Source organism: Salminus brasiliensis, chromosome 5, assembly GCF_030463535.1.
Source record: "Salminus brasiliensis chromosome 5, fSalBra1.hap2, whole genome shotgun sequence".
Lineage (NCBI taxonomy): Eukaryota > Metazoa > Chordata > Actinopteri > Characiformes > Bryconidae > Salminus > Salminus brasiliensis.
The window spans coordinates 32,915,976-32,929,274 of NC_132882.1; positions in this window are offsets into that span (position 1 = coordinate 32,915,976).

Genomic DNA, 13,299 nt, shown 5'->3' on the forward strand with positions numbered 1-13,299 from the left:
AGTGTGTGGCAGAGCTCCTTCCAGGCCTCACTGCATCGGGCAGAGAAAAGTAGAGAATGATGGTACTGAAACCACCTGGTGATGTCCAGGACTCCTGAAAAAAAAAGACTGAGTCATTACTCTTTGGTCCCGATACTCTTAAGGGTTTTTACAGTAGAACCTCCAACAATGAAAATACAGCCCTGAGGAGTTGTCCTCGGTGTGGGAGCAGGTGAACTCGAAGAACTGAACCTTGCGCCAGTTGGTTGAGGTAAAAACGTGGTGATTGAGGAGCCCTCGGCTTTTCCAGGCCATGCCAACGGCCCTAGGTCCTTTCCAGTGCAGGAGTGGAGACAACAACCCTCTGTGTCCGCCGTGCCGGTAGTGCTGGATTTAAGATGGCCAGCGTTGGAGGAGTTACGGGCAGCCTCGACTTCCGTCGGTGGAGTTTGTACAGCCTCCAACAACAGCAGCAGTCAAGCTTGATGACCTCCTTGCAGAGCACCAGGAGATGTCGCTCCTCAGCAGTCGGCAAGTTTCTCGAGTATAAACACAGAGAGAAACGCAAACGACGGTCAGTGAGACAGTACTGTTCAGTAACACTGGAGCAGACAGCACAAGGATCACATCAACTGACTCCGATGAAGACGACAAAGCTTATATTAAAGACTATAAAGTAGGGACTCAACGGTTCGTGTCGAATTAGTTATAAAAGCAGAGTCGCATCGAAATAAAAAAAAATTATGAAACAGTGTAGGATAGGATTACTGCGTTTATATGTCAATGCTTTTAGCCATTAAACATGGCCACAGTAAGACATAGGACACTGAGCATAGAAAAGGCCTATCAGCTGTTTTGCTTGCACCACTTTAACCAGAGATGCTCCCTTTATTGACCCAATATCATTCATTCTGCGACCAGAAATGTTTTGGAAATTCGTCAACAAAAGTCATTAGTCTCAGTCTCGTTATTCTCACCTGGCAGTTCAGATTTTGACTGTGTAACCGAAGTATCATTAATTATTTGTATCCTCAATATATTTATACTGGTTATACTGATTTCCCACAATTAAAACAAGCACATTCTCTCCTACCTTCAGTCTCGCCTGCTCCAGAGTCTCCTGCCTCAGTCCGGCAGTACATTAACTGAGCTTGTAACAATGTCTCCTGTATTAATTTCACATGTAGTCCGAACTCTTTGGGTATTAAACTCTGCTCTGTTGTTTTAGAACCATGGAAATATTATCAAAATTATTATTATTATTATAATTATCATCATTTCCAAAACCTTGCTTCAGAATCTTTGAATTTTAAAAAAAATAAATTTGGATCCCTTTACAAAATTATCCTAAAACATTGTCTGAATATTTAGATTCTCAGGGTTTAAACCAGATAATTTTTCAGGGAATCGAAATGTATCGCAATTCAAAGTTTCCAAGACAACTGTGAGACTGAAATGATCTTAAGGCAATGCTTTGGACATCTTCATCCTTTGAGTCCGGGTCGCTGCAAAAACTCAATGATCTAAAACTAATTTGAAAATTAAAATATCAAAGTGATCTGGGATAAAGTAACCTGAAGGTCTAAATACAGTGTCACATCTTCTCCAGTTTATTCTAAATTCATAAGGCAAGCGGTCTAATTAATTTACTTACAGTCACCTCGGGTACAGAGTCTCAGAGTCAGTAGAGCGCCTGAATTGACTCAGAATCACTCATTGGGATATCGGCGGCCGCCTCTGTCGGTTTCTGATCCCGTCTCTGAAAACTCTGGACCCAGAGGAATATTGGGATCTCTGTGGAACCTCCAAAACTGTGGTAGTGGTATTTGCTTCTCCGCGCTTAAAGAATCATCTCGATCAGTCAGTCTTAGGAATGTAGAGAAACACTTTAACCCTGCAGTAAACGTAACGCCGGTGGAAGGTGCGCTGGTTTTCATCCCCTTTGATGTCCTATGCTGATCACGCTGATGATTTCTGAGCCCCTTGTGATGAGGCTGGTGTAAAGTTCATAGACTCCATTGTGTCAAAGTAACAAAAGCCACCATCTGTCTGTTTCTGAAAACAACGTATACATAGAATATTGAAACGCCTGAAAAGATTCCCCCACAATATTGCAGCGTCGACGTACAAGACAAGAAAACCAGATTCACCATTTGATATTTTTAGTTACACTGATGGGATTTTGTTTCCTCCGTAACCCAGCTGTGCAGAGAACACACACAGTGAAACACACAGTGGACAGTGAGCACACGTGGTTGGTGCAGTGGGCAGCCATTGCTGCGGTGCCCACAAAAGAAGGTGAAGGGTCTTGCTCAAGAGTGGGAGTTTGCAGAGCCCGGGTATCAAACCCACAACAGTGTTATCAATAGCCTGGAGCTCTAACCGCTGAGCCACCACTGCCCCCTACAGCCACCACTGCCCCCTACAGCTGCTTATCGTTACCAGATTGTCGCTATTATTGGGCTTCAAACATCAGGGCTGTTCCTGCATGTTGTGTGGCTCTGTTCAAAACTACCCATACCAGAATCTTTATCTAGCTGTTTACTAAACCAGACTGTGAAACAATCCCTGATAATCTGACTGCAGTCTGAAGAGCTTTTTCACTAAATAAATGATCTATATACAGCCCGATTATGAACAACAACGTTCACTCCACAACAGCAATATTCAGGGTGACTCCTCAAGGGCTTTATCTGGGGAAATCTTGTTCAAAAAGTGCTGGCTAAGACTGCTTAGATTACCTAAAGGGAAACAGAAACCCTCCTACCTAAAATTGGGTGCAGTGGTAAATTTAATACTACTTGGCAACCTGTCTTGTCTTAAATAGACAATATGGACTTTGATGATTAACTGGCTGGTTAGCACACAGTTTAAAATCTATTTCTCCATTTAAAATTCTGCAGTTATTAACATTTACTCTATTAACATTTGTGTTTATTTTGACACTTGTATGTGCTTTTGTAACTTTTATAAAATTACCTGTATTTTGAGTTAGAGTTTTAAATTTAGCATAAATGCAAAAAGACTCCAGGGGTCTCTGTGTGAACCGATTTTATGACCCCCACCAATGTAATACACAGACCTATGCCCTAAATTAAGTTTCACAGAGAGTGAACTAAGGTGGTTCACTTCAGACGGGCCTGGACATGTACTGGCTTAAGCAGGTTGGAGGTTTGGAGTCTGACTGTTTGAGGCTGTGGACAGGTGTCTTTTATACTGATAACGATGTCCAACAGGTGCCATTAATACAGGTAACGAGTGGAGGACAGAAGAGCTTCTTAAAAGCTACAGGTCTGTGAGAGCCAAAAATCTTGCTTGTTTGTGGGTGACCAAATACTTATTTCCATCATAAATTACAAATAAATTCTTTAAAAATCCTACAATGTGATTTCATGGATTTTTTTTTCTCATTTTGTCGCTCGTAGTTGAAGTGTACCTATGATTAAAATTACAGACCTAGTAGGAGAACTTGCACAATTAGTGGCTGACTAAATACTTTTTAACTCCTGCTTGTACTCGGAAAGAAGGAAGAATTGATATAAATTCTAATTAGATTTTTAAAGCAGATTTTCCGACGTTACAATTAAAAACCAGGACAGTCTCAATACTGCAGGATCTATCTGAAATACTATGAGTGAGACTGATATTACTTTTTAATACAAGCAGCAAAAGTGACAGAATAAATGGGTGGAATCAAGTAAATAATGTAAATCACTTACCTGCAAACTATGCGACAAATCTGTCCCACAGCCAGCAGTGGAGCTCAAAGAGCTGGGTAAACTGTTCGCTCACTCATCGGTAGGTGGGCAGGGGGCTGAAGACTATGTCCAGAAGCGTGCAGCAGTGTTTCTTCAGGACCTTGCTGCATTGGGTGGACAATAGTAGAGGTTAAAGGTACAGAAGGAATCACACTGCCAATTCAATTCAAAGTTTATTTATATAGAGCCTTTCACAACAAATGTTACAAATCGCTTTACAGAGATCCTTGTCCACGTCTCTTATGAGCAAGTACCACAACGGAGGTGATAGCGACAGTGGCAAGGAAAACTCCCTCATACTAAGAGGAAGAATCCTGGAGAGAAACCAAGACTCAGTCTGAGGAACCCATCTGCCTTAGGTCGACCCGCACAGCACAAACATTACACTAAGAACTAGACAGAGAGATAATGAAGAGCTATAGCTAATGTAGGAACAGGTTATGAAGTATGTGTGTGAGTAGGTGCTGGACATATGCTCAGTGTTAATGTTGAAGTCCATGCTGAGTAGAGCGACAGGCCTGATTCCAAAACATGGATGAATGAACACCTCCAGACTGGATGGTAGGGCATCTCAGTACATGTAAAAAAAGAGAGAGAGGGAGCGAGAGAGAGAGGGGTTAGGATGGTTGTGTTGTGCTGAGCAGTGGGACAGGCCTGATACCAAGACGCAGGAACTGAACCAAAAAAGGGCAACTCCAGGCAGGCAGCTCAGGACATGAGGGGAGAGAGACAAAAAGATGAAGATTAGAACAAGGTTTACGTTTAGTGAGAGACCTGTAGCAGAAATAGTTAGAGAGAACAATGTTCAAGAATCAGTGAGAAAGTTGAAGTTGCGCCGGGGCTGGATACTGCAACAAGACAATGACCCTAAACACTGCTCAAAATCTACTAAGGCATTCATGCAGAGGAACAAGTACAACGTTCTGGAATGGCCATCTCAGTCCCCAGACCTGAATATTACTGAAAATCTGTGGTGTGATTTAAAGCAGACTGTCCATGCTCAGAAATCATCAAACCTGACTGAACTGGAGATGTTTTGTAAAGAAGAATGGTCCAAAATCAACCAGAATTCAGACTCTCATTGGAAGCTATAGCAAGCGTTTAGAGGCTGTTATTTCTGCAAAAGGGGGATCTACTAAATATTGATGTAATTGTTCTTTGAACAATAAATATCCTAAAATCTTGTCTTAGAAACTTCGAATTTTAATCAATTTGGATCACTGAAAAATTCACAGGTTTAAACAACCCTGAGAACCAAATATTCCAAAACAATCCCTTAGAATATTCCAATTTAAAAAAAAAACTGGACCCCGAAAAGTTCCCAGTTCAGACAAACTGAGACTGAAATTATTTTAAAGCAATGCTTTGAACATCTTTGTCCTTTGAGTCCGGATCACTGCAAAAAGTCAATGCTCTAAAACAAATTTGAAAATTAAAATATCAAAGGGATCCGGGTTAAAGTAACCTGAAGGTCTAAGAATATGGTGTCTCGTAATCAGTAAGGCAAGCGGCCTAATTAATTAGCTCACAGTCACCTCGGGTACAAAGTCTCGGAGTCAGTAGAGCGCCTGAATTGACTCAGAATCACTCATTGGGATGTCGGCGGCCGCCTCTGTCCGTTTCTGATCCTGTCTCTGAAAACTCTGGACAGAGGAATATTGGGATCTCTGTGGAACCTCCAAAACTGTGGTAGTGGGATTTGCTTCTCCACGCTTAAAGAATCAACTCAATTAGTCAGTCTCAGGAATGTAGAGAAACACTTTAGTCCTGAAGTAAACATCCTGTGATGAGGCTGGTGTAAAGTTGATAGACTCCATTGTGTCAAAGTAACAAAAGCCAACATCTGTCTGTTTCTGGAAACAACGTATACATAGAATATTAAAACGTCTGAAAAGATTCTCCCACAATATTGCAGCGTCGACGTACAAGACAAGAAAACCAGATTTACCATTTGATATTTTTTGTTACACATATGGAATTTGTCTTGCCCCTGTAACCCAGCTGTGCAGAGAACACACACGCACGCCTGGAGCAGTGGGCAGCCATTGCTGTGGGCCCCAACAAAAGACGGTGAAGGCCTTGCTCAATGGCAGTTTGCCGAGCCCAGGTATCTAACCCACAAAAAAAATTCTCTACAATGTGATGTCCTGGATTTCTCATTTTGTCTCTCATTAGTTGAAGTGTACCTATGATGAAAATTACAGACCTCTCTAATCTTTCTAAGTAGGAGAACTTGCACAATCAGTGGCTGACTAAATACTTGTTTGCTGTATATTTATATTTAACAGCCCAAACTCAATGTGAAACTGCTTGTACTCGGAAAGATAGTAAAATTGATATAAATTCTAATAAGATTTTTAAAGTAGATTTCCCGACGTTACAATTACAAACCATAACAGCCTCAATACTGCAGGATTTGACTGAAATACTATGAGTGACACTGATGTATTACTTTTTAATACAAGCAGAAAAGTGACAGAATAAATGGGTGGAATCAAGTTAATCCTGTAAATCACTAACCTGCAAACTATGCAGTTCACTAACCAGACAGTGTGACTGGGAAGGGCCGGTCAGTCCTGGCCTGGTACCTTCTTGATGTTCCCGGAAGGACCCCTGGCGGCTCAGGTGATTCTCATCTCTGGGTTAGAGGACCGGACGCCACGCTGCATCAGGAGGAGAATAGTGAAGAACGATGGTGCCAAAGTCACCTGGCGACGTACAAGACATGGGCATTACTGTTTAGGGTCAATTCTTTTAAGTGTTTTACAGAAGAATCTCCAACAGTGAGAACACCGCCCTGAGGAGTCGCCCTCTGTGCCGGAGCAGGTGAAGAGCAGAGGTCCTTGAACCAGTTAGCATAGGCGAAAAATGGCTGTGGTGATGGAGGAGCCCTCAGCTTTTACCAGCCAAGCTTGACGCTTCCAGGCCCTCTCAGGTACAGGAGTGAAGATGACGACCCTGCACCGGTAGTGCTGAAAATAAGACCACGGTGTCACAGGCAGCATTCCAGGAGTCACTGGCAGCCTCTAGCCTCGTCTTCCGTCTGTGGAGTTTGGACTGCCTCTACAACAACAGCGTGATCTGCCGTAATAGCTTGATGACCTCCTGAGAGCTTGTTCCTCCACGGTCATGTCGGAGTAAAAACACAGACATTGGTCAGGGAGACAGTACTGTACAGCAACACAGGGAGCAGAGAGCACAAGGATCACACAACAAGAAGACAAAGCTCATAAAAATCAACATATCCACAAAAGTGGCACCAAGTTCACCATTAAAGAGGACAATAGGCTTAATTACCTGAATGTGGTCAATAATCACAGTGGTGATGGTTGCAGTGTTTCACAACATTCAAACAGCATGAAATCCTTGTTCACTGTGATTATGAAGTTTTACATTATGCAGTAGAGAGCATGAAAATTAAGGGTACGATTGATAAACTGAACTGTGAAGTCTGCAGACAAGAGAAATCTGCTCAGAGTAGAAACAGAACCTGATGCACGAGCAAAAGCAGTACTAGTACATACTGACCTAGCTGATCCTATAGATCCAGTGTCCAGAAGAGGGTTGTAGATACACTCTGGCGTTTACTGAGGATTACTCGGGTGTAGTCTGTGTACTTCCTAAAAACTAAGGATGAAACCATAAAAAGCTACTGAGAGATAGTACACGCTATCCAAAGAGATAGGAAAGCACCTCAGTACTCAGCTGATTCAGATACTGGAGATCAGACACTGACCAACACTGACTACTGCTACAGGGTCTGTAATGAACCACAGAGCTTTAAAGAGATTCAACAAAAATCAACATTCTGGGTTGAGGCTATGAAAGAGGAGAAGACTTCGCTCATTGAAAATGACACATTTACTCTGACCCCTCTCCCAGAAGCTGAACATGCAGTGAGGGGAAGGTGGGCCTAAGATTAAAAACTGTAGATGGACCAGAAACGTTACCTAGATGAAAATAGCTTTACACACTGAAATCAGGAGGATAATACTGATAATCTGGGTTGATGATAATTTACCAGTTTTCCTACCCTTAGGATGGCGGCAGCAGCAACACAATCCCAGAATATCATTAAGAGTAGCAGTATTGAATGGTGGTGTTGTAGCAAAGGAATTTGATTCAATTCTACTAAGATTTTTAAAGCTGATTTTCTGAAGCTCCAATTACAAACCATGCGGAGGATGGAGACAGTCTCCATACTGCAGGGTTTGTCTGAGATACTATGAGGGACACTGATATTACTTTTTGAAACAAGAAGAGAAATGACAGAATGTGATTTTTAAATTATTAAATCCAGGAAATCATGTAAATGACTTACCTGCCAACTATGCGACAAATCTGTCCCACAGCCAGCAGTGGAGCTCAAAGAGCTGGTTAAACTGTTCGCTCACTCATCGGTAGGTGGGCAGGGGGCTGAAGACTATGTCCAGAAGCGTGCAGCAGTGTTTCTTCAGGATCTTGCTGCATTGGGTGAACAATAGTAGAGGTTAAAGGTACAGAAGGGGTCACACTGCAAATTCAATTCAAAGTTTATTTATATAGAGCCTTTCACAACAAATGTCACAAATCGCTTTACAGAGATCCTTGTCCACGTCTCTTATGGATTTGTCTGAAATACTATGAGTGACACTGAAGTATTACTTTTTAATACAAGCAGAAAAGTGACAGAATAAATGAGTGGAATCAAGTAAATCATGTAAATCACTTACCTGTAAACTATGCAGTTCACTAACCTGACAGTGTGACCGGGAAGGGTCAGTCAGGCCTGGCACCTCCTTGATGTTCCTGGAAAGAACGATGGACCCCGGGCAGCTCAGGTGAAGCTCATCTCTGCGTTCAGACTGCATCAGGAGGAGAATAGTGGAGAACGATGGTGCCAAAGTCACCTGGCGACGTCCAGGACGGGGGCACCTGGAAAACAGGAGACTGTGACATTACTGTTTAGGGTCAATTCTAAAGTGTTTTACAGAAGAATCTCCAACAGTGAGAACACCGCCCTGAGGACTCGCCCCTCTGTGCCGGAGCAGGTGAAGAGCTGACGTCCTTGAACCACTTAGCAGAGGCGAAAAATGGCTGTGGTGATGGGGAAGCCCTCTGCTTTTCCCAGCCACACTGGATGCTTCCAGGCCCTCTCAAGTACAGGAGTGGAGACGACTACCCTGTGCCCGATGCACCGGTAGTGCTGAAAATAAGACCACGGCGTCACAGGCAGCATTCCAGGAGTCAGACAGCCTCTAGCCTCGTCTTCCGTCTGTGGAGTTTGGACTGCCTCTACAACAACAGCGTGATCTGCCGTAATAGCTTGATGACCTCCTGAGAGCTTGTTCCTCCATGGTCACCTCGGAGTAAAAACACAGACAACGGGCAGTGAGAGAGTACTGTACAGCAACACAGGGAGCAGAGAGCACAAGGATCACAACAAAGCTAATAAAAAAGAAGACATATCCACTAAAGTACCAAGATCCCCATTAAAGAGTACAACAGGCTTTATTACCTGAATGTGGTCAATGATCACAGTGATGATGGTTGCAGTGTTTCACAACATTCAAACAGCATGAAATCCTTGGTCACTGTAATTATGATGTTTCACATTATGCAGTAGAGAACATGAAGATCAAGGAGAAGATTGATAAACTGAACTGTGAAGTCTGCAGACAAGAGAAATCTGCTCAGAGTAGAAACAGAACCTGATGCACGAGCAAAAGCAGTACTTGAACTAGTACATACTGACCTAACTGGTCCTATAGAGCCAGTAAAGGGGGGGGGGCTGAAGCATGGAGCACTGAGCATTAGAAATATGACAGCGTTCTGGGTGAATGATGAATAAGTGAGGAAGAATTGAGGACAGGCTGACGAATAAAGACTCTGAAATAAACAAAATACATGCACAATATTAAATAAAAGTTCAGAAAGGCTCCAGGTCTATATCATAGTGCTACTAAATGAGTTCATTCAAAGAGAGATGTGTATACGCTCAACAGGCAGGAGAAACAAAGCTAATAATTACCACTCAAAGCTTATATCAAGACACCAGCTTGAATTATCCACATTAATCAACAGAATTACACCATCCATTCTAACCTTAAACAGCTCAGTAGCGTGAAACATGAAGAAATAACAGAAACCAAGAATATTAAGTAATACATAGATAAATACTGAAGCTTCATGAATATTAAATGAGGTCACCAAATTAATTAGCTTTTGATTGATCCAGGGTTGGAGATCCACTCAGACTTTTTCCAGAGGATTACTCAGTAAATGTCTCAGAATTTCATGCAGTCTGTGAACTTCCTGAAAACTAAGGGTAAAACAGTTAAAAGCTTGTGTGTAAACTGAATAAATCATTGTGTGCTCTCAAACAGTCTGGAGGAACCTGAACATGTTGCATGATTATCTAGATGTAATTGGCTTTACATAGAAACCCAACTGACCACTGAGTCTACAACAAACACACTGAAATCAGGAGGGTAATACTGATATTCTGGGTTAATAATAATTTACCTAAATGACAGTTTTCCTACACTTAGGATGGCAGAATAGTGTTGTTGAGGTGGAAGAATTTGTCAATTCTAATAAGGTTGTTAAAGACAAAGTCTTGATACTGCAGGGTTTGTCTGAGATACTATGAGGGACACTGATGAATTAAAATTTTAATACAAGTAGAGAAATGATAGAATAAATGGTTAATAAATTAGAAAAGAAATGATGTAAAACTACTTACCTGCTAACTATTCAGTTGACTAATGTCAGGAACTCGCTGCGTCAGGAGGAGAATAGTAGAGAATGATCGTGCCAAAGGCGTCATGCTGCCGCAGTGCCAAGGTAAGCCGCCTGGCGAAGGAGACAGTGGTGTTACTCTTTGGGCTCGATACTTTTAAGTGGTTTTCAGTAGAATCTCCATCATTGAGAACACTGCCCTGAGGGGTTGTCCTTGAGGGATAAAGCAGGTGAAGGCAAAGTAGAAGAGCTGAGGACCTTGGTTGAGGAACTGGCTGTGGTGGTGGAAGACGCCCTCAGGCTCCAGTCTCAGTTTAGACAAAGCTTATGGTTAAGTGACTCAGGCAATGACAGTGTAGTATTTTATTCGCACAACAGGTGGCGCATTAGAGCTGTGACGCTGAGAAGCCTAGACCCATCTCCCAGAAGCTGAACACTCAAGGAGTCATCAAAAAGTTTACCATTGCTCTGCTCTGACCTGGATAAATTTGTATTTTCAATGGGGCCACTTGTGCTCCCCATCCATTGTCACCAAGCTGCACTATTATCAAGACTGTGTGGAGTTATTACATAGAGCCAGGGAAGCAGGAACACTGCGGTTTAATCTACTGGATACCTTTGGTTTGAGAAAAGCTAATACCAGCCCCAACAAACATCAATTTATAACAAATTCCATTTTAGACTAAATAAAGAAAAAAATATATATGTGCAAAAGCGTATGGCAGTGCTCCTTCAGTGCCTCACTGCATCGGGGCAGAGAAAAGTGGAGAATAAGATAGGTCCAGGACTCCTGGCCAAAAAAAAAAAATCCACAAAACTCTTTGGTCGCGATACTTAAGGGTTTTACCAACAATGAAAATACCGCCCACTGTGAGGTTGAAGAACTAAGTTGAGGTGAAAACCGGTTTTTCCAGGCCGCACCGCCGGCCCCAGGTACTCTCCGGTGCGGGAGTGGAGACAACAACCCTTGGTGCCCGCCAAACCGGTAGTGCTGGCTTTAAAAAGGCCAGCGTTGGAGGAGTCACGGGCAGCCTACAGCCTCGTTTTCCGTCGGTGGAGTTTGGACTGCCAGCAGCTGTCAAGCCTGACGACCTCCTTGCAGAGTGCCTGGAGATCTCGCTCCGACAGAAACACAAATGACGGTCAGTGAAACAGAGTACTGTACAGTAAAACAGAGAGCAGAGAGCACAAGAATCACAACAACTGCCTCAGATAAAGAAGACAAAGCTAATTTTAAAGACTATAAAGTAGGGATGATCGCTCAACAGATCGTATCGAATGACAAATTTAAAAGCAGAACCACATCGAAACAAAAAAAAAAAAAAATCTAAATCTAAAACATGTGTAGGATAGGATTCCGGCATTTGAAGGTCACTGCTTTTAGCCATTCAACATGATCACAGGTAGATCACTGAACTTTCATTCTAAATCCAGTGAAACTAATATTAAATCAATACAAACATCATTTTTGTTAAGATAGACAGATGCAGATCCATATGGGCTTATATTCTCTTCTGTACATAAGACACACTCCTGAACTGATTCTTTTTTTTTTTTTTAAGACAAAAAGCTTTTTCCTTTAGTGACTACTTGTGAGAACCAGACAATATTAATATCTGATCATCAGACTGCTGCAAAACAATTACATTATTTTGTGATTAAGATATGTCAGGTGTCATGTCTAAAATATCCACATCATACACATCGTCAGCACTGCAACAACAATGGCCTCCTTTTCCAAAAGGGACTTTTTAACTAGAGATGCACCCTTTATTGACCCAATATCATTCATTCTGAGACCAGAAATGTTTTAGAATTTCATCAACCAAAACTGGCAAGTCATTAGTCTCAGTCTCGTCATTCTCACTTGGCAGCTCAGATCTTGACCGTGTAACAGAAGTATCATCAATTATTTGTATTCTCAATGTATTTATACTGGGTCCAAAAATACTATTGCTTTTCCAATATTTAGCATCAAGACTATATCCTTCCCCCTGCCCCCCTTTCTTGCCCAGGGGAAATATGCAATTCACCTGCATCTCTAAACAACTGTCTCTGTCCTTCATCCAAGACTACATGGGCGGCTGCTGATCGCCATAGTACACATAAGATACTGATATTGTTTCAGCTGGTATCTTTTGTATCCACGATATGTTCATACATAGTCAACACCATCTGGAGACAAATAAAACAATGTAAAAATGGAGGATTTTACCATTCAACCTTTGACAGAGCTCCATGTGACCCATCAGGTTCTCTGCTCTGTCAGATCCCAAGAATATTCTACTGGGCCTATTTTAAGTGGAAATATCCCTACACTAGGACCAGCAGCAGAAAAACCTGAATCTGTACATTGTAGGTTTAGACTGAAAGCTCCCAATAAGTCACGTCCTAGTAAATTCACAGGGCAATGTGTGGAGACTGTAAACTGTAAACGTTTTACTGTTCTATTACCCAATTTCACCTTCACAGGACTGCACAAATGTTCTGTAAGTGCTAAGCCTGAAATATCCACTGTTAGAATTGTGTCCGTACTGACGGATATGGGTACTGACCCCTCCATAAGTACTGAAACTGCTGCACCAGAGTCAATCAAAACAGAACTAATTTCCCAGCAAATTCTTACATTTAGGCTGGGTTCCTCACTGCATTTCAAAATCCTCTTTACAGACTGTCTACATTTTCTCCCACCTTATCCTATTCAGCATAGTCTGGATCTGGTTCTGTAACTGAACTCAGGTTACTGCTGCTCTGACCTTCTTGATCTATTTTGCTGATCCAGAGTACGGCTTCTGCTGTGTTGCCACTTTCCTGATCTAAACACTCTACAAAACATTCTGAT